Source organism: Nipponia nippon, unplaced genomic scaffold (genome assembly GCF_047370975.1).
Source record: "Nipponia nippon isolate SJK-2023a ecotype South Korea unplaced genomic scaffold, ASM4737097v1 scaffold_29, whole genome shotgun sequence".
NCBI classification, from domain to species: domain Eukaryota; kingdom Metazoa; phylum Chordata; class Aves; order Pelecaniformes; family Threskiornithidae; genus Nipponia; species Nipponia nippon.
Genome location: NW_028262346.1, coordinates 4,826,791 through 4,850,378, shown reverse-complemented (window position 1 = coordinate 4,850,378; position 23,588 = coordinate 4,826,791). Strand labels below are relative to the sequence as shown.

The 23,588-nt window shown below is 40.8% G+C and overlaps 1 pseudogene; it reads right to left on the bottom strand.

Moving 5' to 3' along the window:
• Positions 1 to 14,796: 14,796 nt before the first annotated feature.
• LOC148054953 (uncharacterized) lies at positions 14,797 to 23,243 on the bottom strand (annotated as a pseudogene).
• Positions 23,244 to 23,588: the final 345 nt, after the last annotated feature.

Here is a 23,588-nt window from a genome sequence, read left to right as displayed (position 1 = left end):
ACACTTCCGCCCAACTTGGTGTCGTCTGCAAACTTACTGAGGGTGCACTCAATCCCCTCAGCCAGATCATCGATAAAGATATTGAACAGGTCCGGCCCCAATACTGAGCCCTGGGGAACACCACTCGTGACCGGCCGCCAACTGGATTTGACTCCATTCACCACCACTCTCTGGGCTCGGCCGTCCAGCCAGTTTTTAACCCAGCATAGAGTGCACTTATCCAAGACAGTGTCAAAGGCCTTACTACAGTCCAAGTAGACAACATGCACAGCCTTCCCCTCATCCACTAAGCGGGTCACCTTGTCATAGAAGGAGACCAGGTTAGTGAAGCAGGACCTCCCTTTCATAAATCCATGCCTGGCTGGGCCTGATCCCCCAATTGTCCCGCACGTGCCACGTAATGGCACTCAAGATGATCTGCTCCATGACCTTCCCCGGCACCGAGGTCAGGCTGACAGGCCTGTAGTTCCCTGGATCCTCCTTCCAACCCTTCTTGTAGAGGGGCGTCACATTTGCTAGCTTCCAGTCATCTGGGACCTCCCCGGTTGACCAGGACTGCTGATAGATGATGGAGAGTGGCTTGGCAAGCTCCTCTGCCAGCTCCCTCAGTATCCTCGGGTATATCCCGTCTGGACCCATGGACTTGTGAGCATCCAGGTGGAGGAGCAGGTCGCTGGCTGTTACCTCTTGGATTATTGGGGCTTTATTCTGCTTCCTATCTCCATCTCCCAGCTCAGGGGCCTGAAAACCCCGAGGATGACCAGTGTGACTATTAAAGACTGAGGCAAGGAAGGCATTAAGTACCTCAGCCTTCTCCTCATCCTTGGTGGCAATGTTTCCCTCCTCATCCAACAAAGGAGGGAGATTCTCCCTGGCCCTCCTTTTGTTGCTGATATATTTGTAAAAACATTTTTTTTTATCTATCTAAATCCCTGCTGAATGTAAGAAAAAGGTATTTAGCTGGTATAATACCAGGATGGTAGCAGGGCTGGGGAATGTATCTTGTGTAATAGGACTGACATACATGGTTTAATATTAAGACCTAATCTAATCCTGCTAATAGAAAAAATTAATATTCTGATAGGACTACTTAGTGAAATAGAATATTATAGCCTGTGTTAAGAAGGAGGGGAAAAAAAGAACCTAATTTGCACATGCTTGTTAGCTTAATATGTATTTTTCATTAGCAATCATATGATTCTAATCCTTAACCTAATACCAGTGTTTTCTTTTATTTGGTGGTTTCAGATAAAGCCCCAGTAAAGCTTTTTGTAAAATAAAGTCATATTTCACCTCAACGTGGTAAATTAAATGTGGTATTATTTTCTTCCTGATGGTTTTGCTGGTTAAGGTGGTGCTGCAGCCTCTTGTATTTGGCCATGCTGTGGGGATCAAACATACCTGCCATGTTGCAGTGTGGTGGCTTAAATGTTGTTGGATCCTAGACTGCATTTATGTCAGGTTAGTCCTGCTATGGACACTACCCTGACTGCCTCCTGATAGCCCTAAAGGAGATGATAAGTCCTTGATGCATAGAAATACAAAAAAATAAATGCTAACTGTTGAAGTGTTGACTTGAGAATAAACATCCAGTGGCTGAGAGGGATTAGAAATGAATGGGGTTTTTACTGCCTTCACTTTGAGTCACACAAACACACAGAGAAAAGACAATAGTCACATCTTCAGTGAATACCAGCCAGGCTCAGGGCAATACCTCTTCATTTCTGTAAGTCACATCTGGTGAGGATTGTGGATATGTCTGTACAATACGAGCCACCAGTTATTCTCAGTTTCCAAGTCCAGGGACACCTCTCAGGTATGGTCTACCTTAATTTGGGGATGAGACTAGGGAAAGCACAGTGCTCCTGACCTTCCTGGTAAAATGAAAGGCAAATTCAGTTAAGTATAGGCATAGGCAAATTCAGCCTATGGTCAGCACTTTTGTTTTTCCTTTTGGAAAATTAAAATCCCAAGGATTTCACATGGCTCTGGGACAAACTTCTGCAAAACTGCTCAGAACAACTGCAGACCTTTAAGTGCTTATAAAATTGAGGTAAAAACACAAAACCTCTAACCAATTTCCAAACCTCAGTCTGTGGCCAAAGAAACCCCCTTAAATTAGCACCTTTGCTGTGCTCTAAACTGCTGCTTAGGCTGTGTGCACAACAATAATTAGGTCCAAACCTGAAATCATCCTCAAGCCTATACCTCCTGACCATCTAATACTGCAATCCCATAATTTAAATTCAGTAGCAGTCTAGACAACTTGGGAAGCTCGCTTGTATTTCTGTTAGGTTTTCTTCCAGGCAGTTCCACCAGTTAATACCAAGATATTCAGGTCTGAACCTCAGGAAATCAGCCAACAACCATCTCAGCATCCTTTAATCCTAGCAGACAAAGCTTCCATGGCTCCTTTCCCCTTCTCTATTGCAACACAGAGACAAGCTTGTAAGGTACCCCAGGATACTGCAGACTGCATAATAGATTGTCATATTCACACTAGGGGAAATCTGTGATACACTTGAATACCATAAATGTTAGCTAAAAAGCAGTATAAGTGAATGGTTTCAGTGGTTTAAGAGATATAGTATATATAGGTAGAATCAGTGAGAGCAGTTTGGTGGAAGCATGTGTGTTGACAGCGCTGATGATTTTTAGCTGGTAGAGATCTCACAGGCACATGCAGGATACAGCTACAGCATATTCTTCTGTTTGTGGTTTGTTGTGTGCTGGGGCATGCACCATTTGTGCTTAGCACAAAATAAGAATTTACCTTTGGTTACAGTTTTTGTGGGAATGGACCCACTACCACCAAAGTAAGAATTGCCTCTGAGCACAGCCTTAATGCATTGAGATGGGAGCTTCCATTACCTGTTCCCCACCTAATGGGACTTGCTTACTCCCTTGTGCAGATCTTGAGAAAGGAATTTTTTTTATATTTCTTCTCTTTAATGATGCTGTAATTTTAGTGAATGCCACTGGATCTAAAAATTACTGGACAGAAGTAATTACCATCTGTCAGCATAACATGAAAAAAAACAGGATAGAATGACCAGTTCAATGTTTTTCAGATATGTCCAAATGTTCTGATTATTTTATGTTAAAAAACCCTAACTTACTGAATATTTAGTCTGATAGTAAATTCCCAAGTGTTTTCTTTTCCAGATGACATGATCATGAAAATTCTATTATCCTATTTTATGCATACAGTTGAATGAATTTTTCCTACCAAAATGCCATGAAATTCAGTTTTCAAAGGCCTTGTATCCCATTTCACTCCTAACCTAATATATCTTGATCAAGTCTTTCACGTATACAGCTATTTTGAAAGTTCTAAGCCATACATATTCACAGACCAGTTATTACAGATACGGTAATTGCTGCTTTACATGCTCCACAAGGTTTTATAAAATATTAATTGCCTATTATTTTTATTGCAGGTGGAAACACTGGAAAGATGGCTCCCTCCTGCAATATAATAAACTCATTTTCAAGAATTTTTATTGTACTCTGAAACAGAGATGCATGCACTGAAACTTGGCATGGTCTCAAACTACACGATGCCATTCTGGATTTCAGTTGCCTCGGAGTTTAGATTTTGACAACTTCAAAGATGAGATTCTTGTAACAGTGAGGTTTCACTCCTTAGGTGTGTCTGGACTGTGAGATGCATGCATGACACCAGATTCCTCAGGGCTGGTATACAGATTTTCTAGATAAGAGACCATGATCATGTGCATGCATTTTCTTTTCATGGTAACAAGGCCATAATAGAAATCATAGTATGTTCATGGTCTTCTGACGTGCAACTAAGACATGTCCAGGGCATACACCTTCTGGATTGGGTTCACTTTTAAAACTATATGGATAAAGACAGTCAGAGAACTCCTGTACTAAGAGACTCCATCCATATGGACTATACACAGTAGAGTAGCTTATCAGACATGTGGGAGGAGAAGACAGAGCTCATTCTGAAAGAGCCTGGAAGACATGCTAGAAGAAACAGAAAAAAGTGTTTATGTCCCTGCTTGGTGGTTAGTACAAGGACTTGAAAGAATATTTGGGAGGGTGAAGACTCTGGGAAGATACACTGGGGTTATAGATTAATTAGGTGCTTGATTTATTTTGAACTGCTTTAGCTTGGGTTTTGATGGGAAGTAATTTAATCTATGAAAAAAATGTACCTACCTAACTCATTTCAGCTGCCCATGGGCATTCAGTCCCTTAGACTGGACTACATTTATTCCAAAGTAAAAAACCCCTGAAATGTGTGTAGTATGGGCATCAGGTCTCCAGGACCAACAATTTCATTATGTTGATGCCCTCCTTGCAATCTGCACAACTTCTGTTGTATCACAGCCTTGTGGTACATTCCTTGTGGAGATTCTTAATTATGGAGTTTAATTCTTTCTGGAACAAAAAAGCAGACCAGCAATCTGCTCATCTCTTTAGGTGTCATGCACTATTGGTTGGATTCATTCATGTAGCTTCTGTCACAAAAGAGTGCAACATCGGTAGTTCAAGCATCTCAGATGAAGACTGCAAAGATCTCAAAAAAGAGAATCCAGAGTTTAGAAATGACAAGCATCCTAAATTTTCAAATGGGTGTTATTGTCTGGAATCATGCTCCCATTGAACAGATTACTTACACAGTGCACTTCAGTGAGGTATGGAGATATAGAGATTTATAATTACCTAGTCTGACTCCTAGAAACAGTACAGTCACAGTCAAATAAGGGTTATGTGGGATACTTCAGAAACAAAACTCTCTTCTGCTGCAGTCACGGAAAATTACATTATAGTGTAGTGTGCTGTATACCAGTGGGGATCTTGAGCAACCAAAAAATAGACAGTCTATTATTTCAGCATCACAAACATGATTCTCAACAATGCCAAGAAAGCAATACCAAAAGTAAACTTTTATTCTTAAAGTAAATTTTATGTATTCTATGAAATGAATTCTATTAAAGCAGAAACAACCAAATTTCTGACTACAATTCAAATTCATAGAGAAAGGTAAAATATATCCTTATATAGTATACAAGCATGAAAGCATTTTTGTTTTCTCATTTTTAGTTATATATCTGATATCTGAAATGAAATAAATGTTTAATTCTGCAAAACTTCTTAAAGTAATGTTTAAATTATCTATTGAATCATTATTGATCCACTGGTCAATAATGTTTATGAAAAATCAAAACTTAAAGAAGTAGCCAGAAAGGTTTAGTTGCATTTGGGATTTATTAAGAGCTTTTGTATACTCAAGGTTGCTGGAATCCAGAAAAACATCAGCATCGCTGACCTTTCAGCTATTGCTGCTTTCAGGCGTTACATCCTTGAATCTTGGTGCAGTCCTTGGTGCAGATCTTATTTGCTATAATCTACTAGAAGCTGACTTTGTCAGTGCAACAGAAATCAAAATCTGTTTGGTACTTCATACCAAGTTTAAATACATTTAGCTTGTAGAGCTATTAAATTTCTTTAGGGAGAAGATCATGCATTTTTCCTGTTAATGTGGAAGCACGCTACATGTTTGGCAAACAGGGAAATTTATGGATCTTAATTTATTTCTCTTCCACATGCCTGATCAAGGCTATTGGGAAGCCATTTATATTTACATAAAGTAAACTTGCCTGAGGATTTTTTAGGCTCTTCATTCTTCTATTAATTCAGGAAATTTCAATGAATAGATTGTGCCCAGCACATAGAAGCTGCCTCAACAAAAGGGTAGATTTTGTGGGGTCTTTTTATAGTCCAAATTTTCCATTACTGTGATCTACCTAATCAGCTGTATTGATCTAGCACTTCAGTAGAATAGCTGTAGTGCATTAAGTGCTCCAACATGGTCTTAAATGGTATTCAAATTTAAGGCAATTTACATCACTGATGTACTCTTAACGGTAAAGAAATAATTCAACACAATGTTACAAAGGCTTGAAGATTTAGCATAAAGAAAAGCTTTCCTGAAAATATATTCTGGGAACATCATGTAAATCTTGGACAACATGAGAAATCCTTTACAAATTCATGCCAAATGAACCTGTCAAATCACATGCCACCTATTTGAAAGTTAAATGAGAAGTTTTCTCACAGGGAATATGCTTATTGATTATCCGTATGAATACAGCTCGCTTCTGTTAGCAAGAATTCTGTTAATGGGTTTTCTCACTGTCATCGAGCAACAGAATTCAAAGTGCATAAGATTAAAAAAACCATGTATATTATGAACTAAAGACATGCACAAAATAGAGGAAGAAAACCCTGAATACTGTGATGAAGCAATTCAAGGAGGACTCAGAAATTCCCCCACCATATATTTCCTTCATGATCACAGTAATCAACCAATTCTGTCTTGCCTGAACACTTTAAATTACATCATTGCTTATTCAGTCATGAAGACTAAAATGTGATTAAAAAAAAAAAAAAGAAAAGTCCAAGCAAGCTTGGGATAATTTTTATAAAGATTTTTTAACTAAGTTTTTGCCAAAATTTTTTTGTGGGTTTTTGTTTGTTTGTTTGTTCAGGTTTTTTGTGGTTTGTTTTTTGATTTTTTTCATTTCTTTGGAATACAAGCTCTGTGAGGTTTTTTGTATTTTATTTTTTTGGGGGAACAAAATATGAAATTACTTCTGCTTTTAAGCTTCTGGTATGAAGTTTTCTTGTGACAACATAAAATACTGACTTCTCAAATCTTTGTTTAGCAATGTTCCTTTTTTAAAAAGTTAGAGAAAAACTCCTCTGTTGGAGACAAGGTAAGCATTGCTGTCTCTCTAAAGTGAATCTATTGTATTTATATTCTTATGAAGAAATGTTTTGTCTGCTTCAGTCAGAGACTTAATGACTGGTGAAAAGCAACATAATAGATATTCTGATTTCTGCTTCTTAGACAATGTGGATTTTAGATTTGATTATAGGTATGGATTTTATTTATTTATTAGAAATAAACTGCAATAAGCATGAATATTGCCCCTTCCTTCTCACTTATATTGATTCTTTTGGGTCCCCTTTGAGAAAACAGCAACTCCAAGAAACAATGCTCAGACAGCTCACCAGTCCTGAAGTTTTAATACATGGCTTATACTTTCTCACTAGCTTCATTTGCTGGAGAGAAACTTGGGTAACATTTACTCAGATGATGTTTCTTTTGATCAAAGAACTCTTCCCTGTGTCATTATATGCAAGAAAGCATATCAGAAGGAGATACCCCATTTTTTTTCTGCAGAGATCAGACTAGGAAAGCAATGCCATTTTACAGTGTGTTAGAAGACCTTTTTCCCTGTTCAGGTAGATGAGTACATTATGATCATTCACCACTCCCCTGGCTTCTTAGAAAGGCGTTTCCCATGCTCTGTATGGACTTTCTCCAGCTGACCTGCTGAACCTCTCTCTCCTTTCACTCTGCAAGAGTTAATGTCCTTTGTGCAATCATTAGTGGTTTCAGATCTTTCCTTTCCTACCTGCTCAAGTATCATCCCTACCTGCTCAAGAACATCCCTGGACATTGAAGAGTGTCAGCTGTGTTCTTAACAAAAGAAAACAGCCAAATCAGCTGGTGTAAAATCAGCTTAGGTGTAAAAAAATCAACGAGGTCAACAAGTGACAGCTCCAATTTGAGGATAACAACCACCAAGGACCCCCGAAAGAATCCCCAGAATTAAACAGCGCATGCTCCAGTGGGAGGGGAAATATGTTAATGATTTCTGGAAAATAATTGTAATATTAATGACTTTTATTGGAAAATTAATAAATATGTATGTTTAAGTTTGATAAATACCTTGCTGGCATGACCTACAGCATGCACGCTAGGTGGAGATATCCCCCGTGCATCCAGTGCTGCAATAAAGAATGCCTACTTTCTAAATGCCAAACTGGTGTTAGGAAGTTTTTGGACCGGTTTGCGGTAACATACTTATCAATGGTAAAGTCTCATCTGGACAGTTTTTTACTCTAGCATCATAGTATTAGAGCTTCAGCAGCACATATTGACCATTTGGGTGCATTTAGCACGTTCAGTATCTTCTTTAGCAGCCTTTCTGAAACTGATGCTCAGATTGCACATCCATTTTGGGTCTAAAGGTCAAGTGAATTGCTCTTTTCCAAAAAGCACAACATTACCTTAACTTTGCATACTTCTCTGCCATGTTTGTCAGGGCTCTATGAAAAAAATGTGCCTGCATTTGCTGTTTAGACTTCAGAGGCCTTCAGAAGCTACAGCTGATCGGCAGGACAAGAAATATTTAGAGGTTTATGTTTTCTTTGCACCCTGGAAAGTTCTCAAGTTTCTATTCATATGCTGTAGCACTGTGTGCCAAATGTCTCATGGATTCACAGGCTTCAGAGTTGGTGAGTATTCATATACAATGTGAGACTCCTCTCACATTTGTGATACTGGCAAGTCCATAATGGATCTTAGAGTATTTGAGAAATCAAAATATACTAGATATAGTGTGCCCTCTTCCTGACCATCCTCATCACATGCCTGACTTCCATCTTTCTTGTTCCCCTCTTCTACAATAAAATGAAATGTTTAAAGTTTGTGTATTACAGATTTAATTTACATAGGAATAGGTGGTATACAGCAGAGGAGGTGCATTCAGCTGTGTTCTTGTGCATATGAATGGACTGCTTTCTCTAGTGCCCCATCCCAAGCAGAAACCAAACCAGAAAAGATATCTGCCATCAGTTTGGGCTGTTGCTCCTCTTCAATGCCCTTATCTCAAGCTCATGTAAATTCCTGAATTATATTCTTGAACTAGTTTTTCTACCGTCATTTCATCACTGATCTCCTCAGAGAAACTTGCAATGAATATAGGAATACCTCTTCCTTGCAGGATTTAGTAATTTCTTCCATGGACCCATTAGGATTAATGGGAATTGGTGAAATATAGTCCAGTAATCTACACATGGGAGCTCTCCTCTGAACTTCAGCGTGTCCTTGACACACTATGAAATATTACCTTCTGTGCCGTTACAATGCTTGATAGTACTCATACTGCTTTCTCCTCTCTCCCCCACCGCCCCAACAGAAGGCGTTATCACAGCTTTCTTATCAATAGTCCTAATTTGCCTACTCAGCTCAGAATATTTTAATGTATAGCCACAATATATGTAGAATGCCTACACTGCATAACAGAGTGGCACAGTGATGCCTGAGCTGGGTTGTTTCCCATAACCCCACATTGTTCTTAGTGACTGCATATTTTTCTTACTGTCTGTGGTGTTACTTGTAGGCTAAAATGTGATTTCAGTGGGGTTCCTGTTAACCCACCTATCTTGCTCCTATAGCTTATGTCTCTCCACTAGTCCTGCATAAAAAGGTTATCTTCTCTTTCTTCCTTTCCCAGGACAAATCAGCTTCTTTTAGGATTTGGATCCATTTTTTCCTGGGTTTGATTAATTTCCTTAATGACATCTCCCATAAACCAAACTTAGGGAAAGACCCTTTCATAAGTTATTTTGCCTTTTGTTTAGGTGTTTTCAATGTTTTCCAATTACAAGTGCAGGCCAGTGTTCACAGTATGTCTTGAAATTCTCATCTTGTCTTGTTAATAGGACCCAGACCCCTTTCTCAACAGGCCAAAGCATTACTTCTAACAATAGAGTCTATCTGTTCTCATCCGAGTTTTCCCAATGAGGACTGATAAAGCTTTCATTCTTTTCTGTTTCTCCTAAATGGAAATTTAGGTCAGCTCTAAATATAAATTACTTTCTTGCTTCTGCTTATACGTGCTTTGTTTACTTTAGGAATCCCATTTTCCCTATTATCTTAATCTGGCATGATGTCTTTGTTTCTATGTACAGCCTTTTTGGCTCAATAATCACACTGCGTGCTTTACTAAAAGTCTTGTGTAAATGATTAGTTTTCGTCACGTTATGTACATCTCCCAATGGGTAGCAACAACTTCATTACGTCTAAATTACATTGCTGCTTTGGTGAGAGAACTGTTTTCAGAGAGGCTGCAACCATAGCTAGCAATTTTGGTATGCATGTAAGTGACTGGCTCCTTATTGCTGCCTCCAGAAGCTCTTCTTTCCTATAGCATGTGTTCCATCTTAGAGCTGAGTACAGGCTGCTGCCCCAGAGGTTTTACCACTTCCCCAGTCATTACTTCTGCATTCCCATCATAAAACAGACTTCAGCTAAACAGGATCTGGCCTCTCCAATAAGGAAGTTTTACAAAAGAAGGAAATGGGAGTATAGATCATGGCTCCCACTTACTATTTATGCTTTTGACATTCCACCTCCCATTCATGATCTTGCTGATTAATTTATCTGGACAGACTTCTCTATCTATGCATATGTCAGCAGAAGGTCATGTGTGGGTAGAAACTGCCTGCAGGGATAATTAAAGATTAGGGATGTATACCTTTTTGAGACCTTTTTGCAGGCTGCCTTTTATATCAGTTTTTTCAAAATAAAAAAATCACCTGGGACATGTCTGGTGCCTGCCTGGTGCTAAAAGGACAAGGTTATGCTAGGACGAAGTCATGATCATATTGACAGGGACTATACTTTATGTATTTTCACTGACAGATTTGCTACCTTTGAGACAGTATTTACCCTAATACAAGAAATGGCCAATTTCAAGAACAGACATAGTTTCATTTTCATATTTTCATCATAATAAGATTTCATCAGATTTCTTCCTTCCCCAAATAAGAAAATATCTTTTTTACCTGTATGACAAAAAAAACCCAAAACAACAACAAAAAAACCCTGAACAGCTGAAGATGATTGCTTGTTTTCCAGACATTGAGCATAGTAAACCAAGCACTGAAAATTAAGCACATTGCAATTTCTGGTAATAATTGAATGGTTTCTCTGCTCCCCACATTGTTGTCCCAAAAAGCGGGGTCCGATACCCGGTGTGCAGTGACCAATTCACACACTGAATCGAGATTTTTTTTTATTATCCGTTTTGCACAAAAAGGGGTGCTAGGGGGTAAGTCCACAAAGCTAACACACCTCAGTGTACCAGTTGTCCATATTTATACACTTCCCATTTATGCAACAACCTAAGGCTTATCAGTTGTTTCTTTTTCTTTTCATCCCTTTTGCTGATTCCCCCACCAATTTTATCTTAGTACTTTTTATTTAGAATAATGACTGTCATCAGTCTGTAACGACCCTTGATTCTTATCAGGCTATAACAACTCTTATCGGGCTATGATGACTCATCAGTTAGTAATCATTCCTAAGATAAGCAATAGTTAGTCATAATTTCCCCCCTTTGAGACTATATGAGAAAGCTTTACGCTTTCCTCCATATTAGTCTCACCTCCTTGTACAACAATTCAATCCACATTGTATAAGGCATACAAACAACAATAGACCAGCAATTATCATACTTATTAATTTCTTCATCCATAAGCTTAAGTCAGGTATCCAAGAGGTCAGCCAGCTCCATGCTTCAGAAAAAACAAGGGATGTATCATCCTTTTATATCTCATGTAAGACTCTAGTTTGTTCCCAAATCTGATTCAGGTCGGTGCTTATTCTTCCACTTTGGTCCACATAAGCACAACAGCTGGTATTCAGAACTGCACACAGTCCTCCTTTTGATGCCAAGAGCATATCCAATGCTATTCTATTTTGGGTGGTAATTTGAGATAATTGGGTTACTTCTTTTTGTAATGCTGAAATTGCATCAGCAGTCTCATTGCCAATTCTCTCGATGGCTGCTACTATGTTTACTATTGCTTTTTCCAGCTCACTAACTCCCAACCATGGTATAAACGAACGAGCAAACGAATGGAAAGCAGTGGGTCTTTCAATTAGCGGATTACTTCTTTTGTGTCTTCTCATGTATGATCATACCCACCCAGATTCTAGTCCCTCAATTATAGTGACATCTGGGACTATAGCTCCTAAGGTACAGATTCCCGACCACTTTGCTGGTAACACCTTTCTTGATTTTTTCCCGCATATCCAATATTAACTTTTTCCTTCTGGCACAGGCCAAAGGGCCGATACTAGCTTATTATTTTCTCTGATAATCGGGGCAAGTACATTTATAGTTTGATTACTATTAGGGTAATTGCCCACAAAGGTTGTACCCAATCTGCAGTCTATTGTATCCATTCCCCTGGGAGGATTGCATCTTTGTATGCAAGTACAATATTTCTCGGGGTGGGCTGGAGTTTCCACCTCCCATTCCTGGTCCTCTAGTCTTTCTTTTGTGTTAAAGGAGGTGTTAATCCACAGGTTAGTCCAGAGCACATTGATAGGTATGGGGACTCCAATTAAAGGTAACCCCCTTTGCAAATTCTCAGGGAAGCATGTACAGACCCAGCAGTTGGTTTTGTTAGCCAGATTCGTCATTTTTTGTACCAACTCAAAGCGTGTATTTTCTTTCCAGGGAGTTTCTGGCTGCCAGACTCTTGATTCCTGACTACATACCCTCACTGTTAAGCAGAGGATAACAATTTTTCCTATCCTTATTCTTATTAGTATTAATATTCCACAACAAACAACAGTATACACTCTAATTCAGTAGTCCCACGTGCAATTCATTTAACTTTAGAAAGTTTTAACTTAAGAGTTCCTGTCTGTTCAGCGGTCCACTGTTCTGTCTGCGGAGCTTTCTTCACCCAGGTGTAGTGGATCCAGGAGTCAATTCCTTTCACCTTGACTGCCGTATATGTGGTCAGGAGAACCATTCGCTGTCCTTTTCATATTTCTTTTAATGGTTCATCCTTCCAAGTTCAGATATAAACCAAATCTCCTGGCTGGAAATCATGCACTGATGAGTCCAAAGGTAGAGGGGCTCGCTGATTAAGATACCCATGTAAAGATGACAAAACTTGTGCAAGAGAAATCAAATAGGTCTTTAAAATTCCCTCCCCTTTTATATGCATTTGTTCACCCCTGGTTGTGATAATATTTGTTGGATAAGGCTTGCCATATAAGATCTCGAATGGACTCACTCCCTCTTTCACTCTGGGAGTTATCCTGATCCTTATTAGGGCTATGGGTAGGATATCTACCCATTTGAGCTGTGTCTCCTGGCATAATTTGGCAATTTGTCTCTTGAGACTCTGGTTCATCCTTTCTACCTTTCCACTAGACTGTGGTCTTCAAGGGGTATGTAAGTCCCACTTAAACCATAGAAACTTAGATACTCCCTGTACCACTTCTGCAATAAAATGAGGTCCATTGTCAGAGGACAATCCTTCAGGGATTCCGAATCTAGGGATTATTTCCCTCAATAAAACCCTAATAACCTCTTTAGCCCGATTAGTGCGGCAAGGGAATGCCTCCGGCCAACCAGAGAATGTATCTACCAAAACAAGGAGGTACCTATTTTGATTACACTTTGGTAATTCAGAGAAGTCTATTTGCCAGTGTTCCCCTGGAGTGATTCCTCTCTTTACATCTCCAGCAGGTGGTTTTCTTTGTATTTTTGGATTGTTGGCACAACAGACTTGACATCTTTTTGTTATAATATCTGCCAAGGCTTGCATTTTAGGTCCTACAGCATATCTCTTGACACTGTTTATCATGGCATCTGCCCCCACATGCGTTTCCTCATGTTGTTTCTTAAGGAGCACCTCCATCATTTTTGCAGTGGTAATGACTTGCTGGTTTGGAGTTACCCACCACCCTTCTTTATTCTTTGAACATTTTAATATTTCCGCCAACCAATCCTCCTTTTTTGTATAATCAGGCAGTTTCAGGTCTATTTCTTTACTGGGTATTAGGGCTCCAATTATCTCTCCTTGTAAAGCAGCCCTTTTTGCTGCCGTGTCTGCCTTCCTGTTCCCCATGGCAATTTCCCCTTGTCCCTTTTGATGAGCCTTGCAATGCATTATTGCTACTTCCTTTGGTTCTAACACAGCCTGGAGTAACTTCATGATCTCTTGTCCGTATTTAATAGGATTTCCTTGGGAACTCAACAGGCCTCATTCTTTCCAGATGGCACCGTGGACATGTACTACCCCAAAGGCATATTGAGTCAGTATAAACATTGATTCTCTGTCCCCTTCCAATCTCAAGGGCTCGAGTTAAGGCAATTATCTCAGCCTTCTGTGCAGATGTGTTCTGTGGCAATGGGCGGGCTTCTGTCTCCTTCTGGTGAGTTACTACTGCGTACCTGGCCCTCCTTTGTCTGTTCAGCACAAAGCTGCTGCCATCTGTAAAAAGTTCCAAGTCAGCATTCTTTAAAGGTTCATCTTTCAGGTCTGGTCTGCTTGCATAGACCTGCTCCATGGTAGCTAAGCAATCACGTTGCAAAGGCTCCTGTTCTGCAGCAGGCAGTGGGGTAGCTGGATTTAACGATGACACTACTTGAAGAATGATGTCATCTTGTTCTAGAAGGGTGGCCTGGTATTTAGCCAGTCTGCTCGGGGATATCCAGTGGTGTCCCTTTTGGTCTAGGATGGTAGCCACTGCATGCGGGACAAAAACGGTGATAGGCTGTCCCAGCGTCAGCTTACGAGCTTCTTCAATCAACTGAGCAGTGGCCGCCATGGCACGCAGACAGGCAGGCCATCCTTTACTTACTTCATCTAATTTCCTTGAGAAGTAAGCAACCGGCTTTTTCCAACTGCCAAGGGTCTGCATTAGGACTCCCAGTGCCACCTACTGCCTCTCATTTACATACAGCTGAAAGGGCTTGGCCATATCAGGTAGGCCCAGGGCAGGGGCTCCCATTAGTGCCTTCTTAATATCATCGAAACCCTTCTGGCATTCAGGGGTCCATTCTAGCAGTTCTCCTGGACCTGTGATAGCAGCATATAAAGGTTTGGCCATAAGTCCAAAATTAGGGATCCATATTCGGCACCACCTGGCCATTGCTAGGAACCCTTCTTGGATTTAGGGACTGCGATTCGACATATTGCCTCCTTCCGTTCTGCTCCCAACTCCTGTTGTCCTCTGGAGATTTCAAAGCCCAAGTACTGAGCCTTTTCTTTAGTGATTTGGGCCTTCTGTTTGGAGATTCTATATCCTGCCAGTCCCAAGAAATTCAACAGATCGATAGTGGCTTTCAAACAGTCCTCTTTTCTGTCATCTGCACCAATCAGTATATCATCAACATGTTGATGAACATATCATCAGCCCTACCCTGTTTGGTATTGCAGCAATGTTATATTTTGATTGTTATCTTGCCACAGTTCCAATTCTTTTGCCAGCACATTACCAAACAGGGTAGGGCTGTTCTTAAATCCTTGCAGAAGTACGGTCCAGCAAAGCTGTATTTTTCTCCCCGTCATTGGGCTCTTCCATTCAAATGCTAAGTGTTTGACTCTGTTCATCAATTGGGATACAAAAGAAGGCATCCTTTAGATCTAATACAGTAAAATGAACATTAGTCTCTGGTATGGAGGTGAGCAGAGTATAGGGGTTTGGCACCACAGGATGTACATCTACCGTAATACGGTTTATTTCTCTCAGATCCTGAACCAGTCTATATTCCTGCGACCTGGGTTTCTTTACAGGTAATATAGGAGTGTTAAATCCCAACTGACATTCTCTTAATAGTCCATGCTTTAGAAAGCTGTTGATTAACGGTTCCAAACCCTTTTGTGCCTCCAATTTCATAGGGTATTGTTTTTTTCTTACCGGCCGGGCTTCAGGCTTGAGTTCTGTCTTTATAGTAGTAACATTCTTTGCCTTGCCGGGCTCTCCTGAGGCCCATACCAGAGGGATTACTGCATCCAGTACTTCTTCTTCCATCAGTAGGCAAATTTGAGCCTTCCATGCCATCTCCTGAGGAATAAGTAACTGGAGAGAATTTTTAGAGAAGGTAACTTGAGCATTTAATTTGCATAAGAGGTCTCGCCCCAATAATGGTACGGGACATTCCGGCATATAGAGGAATTCATGTGTTAATTTGGTATTTCCAATTGTACACTCCATTGATTTTAGAAGCAGTTTTAAAGTGTGTTTTCCTGTTGCCCCAGTAATCGGTATGTAAGTTTTACTCAATGGCCCTTTACAACTAGTAACTACTGAATGGGTAGCTCTGCTATCCACTAAAAAATCTATAGTTTTGCCCCCCAGCCTGACTGGAACCAGGGGATCGACTGAGGAAATTTCTAAATTAGTATTATCCTCCCCCGGTCCTCTTCAGTCTTCATCCAAGTTTCCCAACAGAGTTCGATCAGCTTCCTTCATGTTCCTTGATCAACTTCCTTCATTTCATTAGGGCATTCATTCTTCCAGTGTCCTTCCTGTCTACGTATCGCACATTGATTTGGTCTTAGCGGGGACCATCTGTAGAGAACTGCTAGTGTAAAACAACAAGATGTCTCAAACAGCCTGGGTGCTAAAACCACAATGCAGAGCGACAGTCACTAGGACCCAGGACCGGACAGTACCTGGAGTAAGGGTGAGGGAGGGAGCCCTGTGGAGACAGGGCGGCCTTGCCTCGGCCCCATTCCCCGTGGTCTGTGAAGCGTCTTATTCTCCCCCCCCACACCTACTGCCTGGGGGACAGCTAAGCATTGGCTCTTTCCTAGCTGTGAATATGGACTCTTTAACATACAGTGCAATAGAGCAAATGCCCATAGTTTGCTTTGCTAACTCATATATCTCAAAAGACTTCAACAGTTCTTTCAGAGTGCAGGAAACTTCTGGGGATTTCATTGGGGATCATTTTCTGAGAACTTGTGGTGGTTTGCTGCTGCTGCTGAAGATTGCATTCTGAAGGCTTCTATAGGCTTTTGTTTCTGCCAGTTTTAACAATCAGCTTTTGTTGGCTGTTTCCTGATTAGGAAGTGCCTACACCATTTGTCTTCAATTGACTGAAGATCAGGAAGTGTCAAGCAGCTATTCAGCTGTGCTTGGAGAGTGGTTCTGTAACTGGAGGACAAGAGGGAGCTCACAGAAATGCATTAGTCATTGCAACAATAGGACAAGGGGGCCCAGGATCTCTGCTTAAGCCTGTGCAATGAGGGTGGTGATGCACCACTATGCAGTAACCGGCACCAGCTGGAACAACTACCGTGGTGGTGGTCTTAGCTGTGGGAGGTGTGCTTTGGTTGAGGTGCTGAGTTGCCAGGTAAAAAACTATCAGAAGTGGTAAGTGGACTGTACACCATCAGGAAGGGTTAAAAGGAGATCAACGAGGTCTTTTCAGAGACCCTAAAAAGCCAGGAGTCCGAGCCAATATTTAATGCAAAGGAGGTTAAATATTGGAACAGGGCCCCAGAGATGCTGTGGGATCTGCATCCTTGAAACATTAAAAATTTAATTGATCAAGTTTCTGAGCAACCCATTTTATTCACACCTCCTTTGCGCATGTGATTGGACTAGATGACCTATCTTAGTCCTTTCAAATCTACAGGCTCTCATGAACCCTGTTCAATTTCTAGTATTTTCATTGTGGAATCAAAGGGGAAGCCATCCATAGACAAAACTAATAGTCTTGGACTGATATCAGTCAGGCTCAGTCTGTTGCTTTTTTTCTTTAATTAAAAAAAATTAATAATTTTTTTCAATTTGTCCTTGTTTTCTCACCCTGAGATATTTCAGCAACCAAATTTTCCCTGCATGTGTGCTTGCAGATAGCAAACTAATCTCATTTCTGAGAACCCTTGGAAAACTAGATCTAATCTTTTATAGATGTGCATTCATGTTTGAAGGCTGTTCAAGAGGTTGAACACAAACTGGCATGATGAGAAATCAGAGGAACCCACTATTCTCCTGTCAAACTCCTGATAAAGCAAAAGTTAAATCCCTAACAGTTGCTCCCTGTGCAGTATCAGCCCATCAACTAGATTCAGTTGCAGTTGGTATGAATTGTACTGGGAGTGGATGTATTAAAGCTTGAAGTTATCAAACAGAATGGTGATGAGAGCTCTAGAGGTCCTAAAGGAAAACATGTAAAGAGCTGTAAATCACCCCATATGATGCATAAAAAATATTTAATAAGGGATGGACACTATTAATGTAAAATGGAGGGCAGAATTCCTACAGTCATAACTTAATGACTTCTACAATGATTCTCCTGAACCCTGCGAGAGACATCAGACACACAACTGCAAGTTTTTGACTGGGAAAAGACAATTGAGCTTTTACCTCTAGTGACAGATATTATCTTTGATGTGCCTTCATCATGCTTCATTGGGGAATATCTACATCACGCAGAGAAAAACATTTAAAAAATTTTAGTAGATACCTTGTCATTGTTGTTCTTTTACATAATTTTAAGTTATCCATTAGGAAATTCAAAATTCTCATTGTTTTTTATAAACCCTTCCTCTCTTCACTTGATTCTATCCAACTGCAACAAGAGATTGTGACTGTTAACATTCACAATTAAACAACATGGCAGAGATAAGTTTAATGAATTAGAGACCAAAACAGTATTTGGTTTTAGAATAGATAGCAAGAGAAGCTGATAACCCTCAAAATTAAGAAAAGGCTGTTGAAAAATTATTAACATAACATGCATTGTGAAAACTCACGCTGCAGCTCTCTTAATTACAAGATTATGCTGTTCTCTGTAAGTTATTCACTTAATTCAAAGAACAGAAATTCACTTTGACTCATGAATTTGGCTGCAATGAAGTGTGCATGTGGGAACACCCATAGACAGTAAAATATTACTTAAAAAAATCAAAACATTTGAGGAGGTAACAGTCACTCTGTAATACCCATCATGTACATTTTGAACTGGGGTAAGGAAAAAAAACCTACCTGAACTTGTGTGAATGCTAAGAAAAAAGTTTCACATAGCTTAATTAGAAAATATTGCACAGAATCGTTACCTTACCAAATGTAACCAGCCTTTTTACAACTGAGTGCATATGAAATTCTTTAGAACAGATTTAATCTCTCTATAGACCCTGATGTTTTCACAGGGCATAAATGGGCTACTATTTCAAGTGCAAATGTCTGTATTTGAAAAGTAACTTTGATGGTGTTAAGTCCCGGTCTGATTGTCAGGCTCGGGGAAGGTTTGTAATGATCCCAAGGGCGAAATTAAGACACAAACGAGGTCATATGCTGCCAATCAGACGTTTTATTGGGTAAATATAAAAGAGTAAAGCAATAGGAAAGGCAGGAATTATTAGGAGGAAATTAAGCAAGCATTCAGAGAGATAAGCAAAGGATAGTCACCACCATGGATCCAGAGGCGTCCCGTTGGTCCTGTCTTCAGTTTTTCGGTGGTGGATGGCCACATTCAGGTTTCGTTGTGCCATCTTTTATCTGGTGTTGGAGAGGGAGTTTGCCCTCTCCTTTCCGTTTGGTTACCCAGGGCAACATCACGTACCCAACACATGCACATCTAATATATTGCTGGTGGGGCAAGCGGCCTGACCGGATACCAGTTGGTGTCCTATTCTTGGTGGTACCTGATAAGCCAAAGAATGGCCTGCTGCTTCAGCAAGTTTGCACAAGTTTCCTTGCCAGATGGTGCTACCTGATAAGCCAAAGAGTGGTCTGCCCTCGGGTCTTGTCAGACAAAAGAGTGGTCTGCTGTCCGGTCTTATCAGATAAACACACACAAGCAAGCTTTGAGACAATTGTTCTTAACACTTCAGTCTCTTACACCACCCCGTGGCTCAAAGATTGCTGTCTTGACTCGCAGATCTCTGCCTTCATGGCCCATGGTGGTGATAGAGGGAGAGGATAGTAAGGTAAGAAGAGAGCATTTGTTTACACAATTTTTACAACTAAAGGTCTTGGTTGGTACACTGCACGGATATATTTAACATTGTCTGGTGATGGGGCAGCAACAAACTGCATGTTAGTCACAACACGTTGAATTAATTGAACAAAACATGGAATGATACATGGTAAAAATAATAGCATTGCTAAACCACACAACATATAGAACAAGATACGCTTAACCCAAGGGGTACCTGGAAGCCATGAAAAGGGATCAAATTCCCAAGCTTTCCAGGTCTGAACAGGAACATGGGCTAATTTTCTTATTCCAGAGGTTATTTGTTTAACAACTTGACCGTTATCATCTATTTTTAAACAGCAATTAGAATCATTTAATTTACCACAAACACCTCCTTCTTCAGCTAGCAGGTAGTCGAGAACCATACGATGTTGCAAAATTGCCGTTCGCATTTGTGTGGTTTGATCTGCCAATAGGTCCAAGGCATGAGCAGTTTCATTGGTAATAATTTCTAAAATGGCTTGTAGTCGAATAATGCGATTTAAATTATAAACAGGTTCTTGAGCACCGCTAATCACTTCATTGGGGTTCCAGGTGGCAGGCCCATAGTGTTGGATAATTCGTTCTGGGGGCCACTCATCCTTTCCCCATGACTGGCTACTACCACCTGCTATAGCAGTATTAATAGATCGTTTGCTCCGTGTAAGATCATTATACAATTTAACACCCAAATTATTATCATCATTCTTGGGAAGCAGAAAAAACAGGGGACGAATTACTCCAACATAACATACTCCAGACCACTTTGCTGGTAACACTTTGTATGCATGGTGACCACACACCCAGTAGTAACCCTTTAAGGCTCGATGGCCATTAGCAAAAGGTCTTTTCCATTCTTTTGCTGATTTGCCAGCATGTAATAGAAAAGTTTGGAATGTGTTTTCTCCAAAATACAAGTATTCCTAGCACATGCTGCAATTCCTTCTTTGACTCAGGCATTTTTATCTGATCTAGTGTGGAGAGGTTATCCTGACGAATACATGTCATTCCTCCTTTCCACTAAATCCCTAGAAATTTAACTTCATTTGAAGGAGTCTGAATTTTCTCAGGCGGGATCTTTAACCCTAGGCTTTCTAAATGAGTGATAATGTTATCCTGTGTTGTCTGGACTTTTTCTGTTTGACTCCCTGCAATTAGCATATCATCAATGTACTGATAAATTTAACCCCTTCCTCTCATGGGATTAGTTCTAATTCTCGTGCTAAAGCGTGGTGGGCTAATGTGGGGGAATGTTTATATCCTTGAGGGAGCCGTGTAAAAGTAAACTGTTGCCCCTCCCAGGTAAAAGCAAAATGATCTTGGTCCTGTGGTTGCAGAGGGACCATAAAGAACATATCTTTAACATCAATAGTTGCCATAATAGGATGTGCTTGTTCCTGAATAGTGGCTATGAGTTCGGCAATGTTTGGTACAGCAGCTGTTAACAGGCCTGTGTTTGCATTGAGCCTTCGGTAATCGACTGTTAGTCTCCACTTCCCGTTTGGTTTTCGGACTGGCCATACAGGAGAATTAAAGGGAGAGTGAGTAGAAACTACAACCCCCTGTTCCTTTAATTCCTCCAGTACTGGGGAAATCCCCTCCTGTGCCCTAAGGGGCAAGGGATAGGGTTTAACATTTGTTAATCTTGAAGGGGGAAGTAAAGGTGCAGCTTGTAAGAGACCTATATTTATCAGTGGCACACCAAAAGACCAGCCTCCCCCTTTATTGTCTGTCCACACTTTACCCTTCAGGACATCAAGCCCTTAAAGATTAAGCGGGAGCGGCCCCACAATCATTTCCACTGGAGTGGCTGTCTCCTCCCCAGTAGCTGTAAATTGACCGTAGCCAGTGCCTGTGCTTGAACATTACTGAACGCATCTGCCACAAACAAACATCGCTTAGACAATGATATACCTCCGCGCACTGCATCTTCTGTCTTGATGGCTGAAATTTGAGCACCAGTATCCACTAAAAATGTAATGGGTACTCGTCTAAATCCTACAAGGCAGGTGATTAATAAATCACCTCGATGACTTATAGTGAGCTGTCTAATATACACCCCAGCCTTCGCCCCCCTGCTCACTACAAAGGAGCGAAGGAATTAGTTTCCCATCAACCTTTGGGGGGCAGTTAAGTCAGTCAAATTGATTAGGGGTGGGGGTGCACTAGGAACCGGACTCTCAAACATTTTTACTTTGGTTGCTGGCTTTTCGGGCCACTCTAAAACTAATTTTTCAAGCCTATCAGTAGGTAACCCGTCCATAAGATCTCGAGGAACACCTTTCTGACACCCTATGGTCCATAAGCTAACACGCTTGTTTGAGATGTTTCTTCCGCCAGAAAGTTTAACGAAGGACACTCTTTTTTTTCATTTTCAAGGTGTGAGGGAGGCTTTATTTCAGTACGTCTTAAACCCTTCAGGTCTGATTTTGGGGACGGGGTACTAATTGGGCCATATTTTCACCCGTAATTGATTAACTCCTGAGCAACCTCTCCCCAAGTCCATACTTTAAAATTTTGGTTCCTGCGATCAGAAGTCGCCAGTCCAGCTAGTGCGGTTGAGACCTTTTCGCCCTGGGTCATTGCGTTAATTGTACTTTGTAATTGTATGCCCAGAGGTTTTAAAGATTCAGGGAGGCCCCTTATCAGGGGGGTCATTCGTTCAGGGTCCACCGGCATCATCATCGGGGACTCCTGTTTGAGCTTAAGCTCACGATCATACATCATTTGCAAACATGCCGCTTTCTGTATATTTTCTACCAATTGATCAATTGATCCTGTGATAGCAAGAGGGTCTCCTCGTTCCAAGGGATTGAGGCCTCCAGCCCAGTAAGCTGCCCTTTGGGTTAGGGACCAGGGAGCGCGGTGATCACCGGTAGTTAAAAACACTCCGGGCCCCCAATATCCTTCAGCTTCTTTTTCACTTAGTAATATCTGGTCCCCACCTGACAACGACACCCTCCATACATATTCTGTTTCTGATTCCTTAGGGGTACGGCCAAACTCCCTTTTTAATTTAGCTAATTCTGTAGCGGTATACGGCACTTCTTTTGTAGTAATTTGAGGGGAGTCGTCTTGGTCATTGTCATACGTGAATTCAGTTTTAACCAAAAGTCGGAGAGAGTAAGGAGGCATCTCTAATTTGTCTAATCTTAATTTCATCTCTTCTAACTCCTCGCAAGGATATACAATTTTCCTTTTGGGGGGCGAATGGCTGTCACCACTCTTGCCCGTGAGGAGTTGCTCTTTAAGAGCAGATTGCAGATAGTCTGCCTGGGCTCTCTCCTGCTCTAATTGCTCTTTTAAGTTTTCAACTTGTCCTTGCAAAGATTGGACAAGGGCTTGTAAGCACTGTATGGTCTGAGACTCGGCACTACGCTGCCGGTCTCTTGCTTCCACAGCTACAACTAAACTGGCACCCAAAACGGCACATATAATTAATTTTCCATTTCTGGCCCGAAGTTTAGCGTCCTTTTGCAGGGCACTGATTCGGTCGGTAATACTCTGCAGATTATACCAATTATCTTGTGCCCAATCAATACCTTGTACTGAAGGGCGTGCATTATGTTTTTCCAAAAAGTTATACAGCACCTCCCTGTCCACAGGGACAGTGTTATCATCACCCATTTTCTACAACAGCACACTTCAAGCAGGTTTAGTATTCAACAAGTGAGGGTGGTCGTCTCAGGGAGGTAACACGTAAGAGTTAATTTTCACAAAAGTTTCACCCTCTACTTCCCTGAGAGGTACGCACGTAAGTCAAGTAATTTTAAAGGTAAGACAGACAAGAGGTGCGGCACTTTCACTCCAAGGGATCCTGTCCGTGACGCCAATAAAATGTTAAGTCCCGGTCTGATTGTCAGGCTCGGGGAAGGTTTGTAATGATCCCAAGGGCAAAATTAAGACACAAACGAGGTCATATGCCGCCAATCAGACGTTTTATTGGGTAAATATAAAAGAGTAAAGCAATAG